The sequence below is a fragment of the Oreochromis niloticus genome, linkage group LG7 (genome assembly GCF_001858045.2).
Source record: "Oreochromis niloticus isolate F11D_XX linkage group LG7, O_niloticus_UMD_NMBU, whole genome shotgun sequence".
Lineage (NCBI taxonomy): Eukaryota > Metazoa > Chordata > Actinopteri > Cichliformes > Cichlidae > Oreochromis > Oreochromis niloticus.
Window position 1 is genome coordinate 25713987 of NC_031972.2, and position 2539 is coordinate 25716525.

Genomic DNA, 2539 nt, shown 5'->3' on the forward strand with positions numbered 1-2539 from the left:
ACTGCGCATGCGTCTGTCACTGCTCCTCAGTCTATGCAGAAAGGAGGCGCTGGCTGGTGTGCAGCTTTGACTGATAACACGAGTCTGTTTTGTTTTGTTTTGTTTTGTTTTGTTTTGTTTTGTTTTGTTTTGTAAGTCAGGGCCCATATTAAATGAGAAGTGTCAAACACACTGGGCCAAGTAGGGGTCCGTTCTCCACTTTTCAAAATAAATGCAGTTGCAGGTGTGAATGTCTGTGCTTGGCTCTGGAGGTTTTTATGGTATAGAATAAGGTTTCTATATCTATTTCATAGTTTTTTTCATCTATTTCATATCTATATCATATACAGTTGCTGCTGTCAGGTGAGAAGGTAGGTGTAATCATGAAATATTCAGGGTGTGCAACTACACATAGACTTCCTGTTGCTTTATTCTTGGATTTCAGCAGCTTCAAACACTAATGTTTCACGTCTTTCATGACAAGGCAGACTGGGGTTTCACAGAAGTCCCAAGTTCTTACCTTTGAGTGCTAAATTGGACTGAAGTTCACAAATTTACATCTCAAAATGTTTCACCTGAAGTTACAGATTTTTCACCTTCAGTGGTGACTCATTCCTTTTCTTAGTGTTGTAAACATATGTGGTGCTGATGCTGACCAAATAACTCCTTGGCTCAATAATACAATAGTTGGTACAATCATAAAATAATGATATGTTCTCCTCTTGAAGAACCTTTGTTTCCATATCTCCAAAAGTTGAGTCTGTTCATCTGGATGTAGCGTTTTCAGTGGGAGAAACGTTTCGTCACTCATCCAAGTGACTTCTTCAGTCTCTTCAGTCTCTGTTTCCATAGTTCACACTCAAGTTAATCAAATGTAAACCCAGAATTTTGCAGTAGTTCAGTGTAGATGGTGTCCAGGGGTATGTATGGAAGGGATGAGCAGGTTGTACATGGTCCCTCTGAAATATGGTTGTCCTTCTCTAGTTGCCCGCACCCCAAATGCATTGGACTAGAGTACAATCCCACCACTGGATGAGAGCACCCATTAACTCAAGTACATTACTCAGGTTTTATGTAATTATACTTCATTTAACTATTTCCATGCACTTTATATTTTGAGTGCAATTATAGATCAAGTTACAGAGCAATATATCTGTAATTAAAATCATCAACAGCTGCAATGTTAAAGATACATACACATAAATATATCTAAAATAATTGAAATATATCATACATATGATTCTAAAAGTGCCATTTCACATGAGTACATTTCCTTCAGGAACTTTAAATATATTTAAATATACATCCTGTGAATTACTAAGCTATTTAAAAATGATTCTAACTTTTACTTAAGTAAAAAGTCCAAATACTTTTTTTCACTTTGCAAAAAACACTCCATTAGAAGTTTATGTTTAAATTCATATGCAGCTCCAGTTTTCACATAATAAATCTGTGTAGTTTGAAATTGTTTTTTTGATCACCAGTTTTATACACTTATTAAATATCTCTCGTCCTCGTGTTGCACCCCATTAAAAAAAAACAAAAAACAGTCTTGATGGCGTCCTTTTGTTTACAACATATTTTGGCTTTAAAAAAACAACAACTATGTCCCGCTGCAGTCAGTTATGAGAAACACACCTACTGTTCTCATTGTGTCGGTGCCATGCTGGCCCTTCCTGTCCAGCCTGTTGTTTCATAAAGGACGTACATGTGAACACAAAGCACAATACTCAGTTTAAATATATTGAAAACCAGGTCACCACATCAGAGCAAGCTCACACACATACTTAGCCTGTTAGGAAATAAGAGATTTCTAATGAATGCTTCACAATAACACTGACCACCTCATGTTTAAGTCCACACTTTTAACAGCCACTTTGATTTGATTAGTTTAAATGCACTGCAACAATCACCCAGGAAGGAATGTATAATCGTACTGCATTTTGAAGCAATGTGGGCGCAACATTGTCATATTCTACTTTAAAAAAAGATCCTAGGAAACCACATTGAAAAGAAAAACCATTAACACAGTGGTGTAGCAGTTAGCATTGTCACCTTGCAGCTCAAAGGTCTCAGGTTTGAATCCAGCCTGGTGGCCTTTGTATGTGGATTTTTAATGTTTTCCTCATATCTGGGTGGGCTCTCTCTCAGTTCTCCAGCCTCATCCAGCATGTGCTTAGGTTAATTGGTGGTTCTAAATTGGCTGGTTCCTTGTCTCTGTCTGAGCCATGACACTGAATAAGTAGAAGAGGATGGATGGGTGGATCTAAGAGGTCATTTTTTTGTTTTAGGGACCAAAAAGCCCAAGAACCCAGGTGTAACAACCCTGTTTCTAAAGTCCGTACATCCCAATCAGATCAAGCAGACCCTTTTTTAGTTGACAAAGCTCTATACACAGATGACCAGTAATGCAACCCACCCCACAGCCTCTCAGGTGGGAGCTGCTAGGCATCAGTGGATTTGACCTTTTTTGGTGGATTTTACCTCTTGTTGCTAATTGTTGTAAATGTGCTCCAGCATCTAATCCTATAACAAGACAAATCAAGACAAGATTCACACA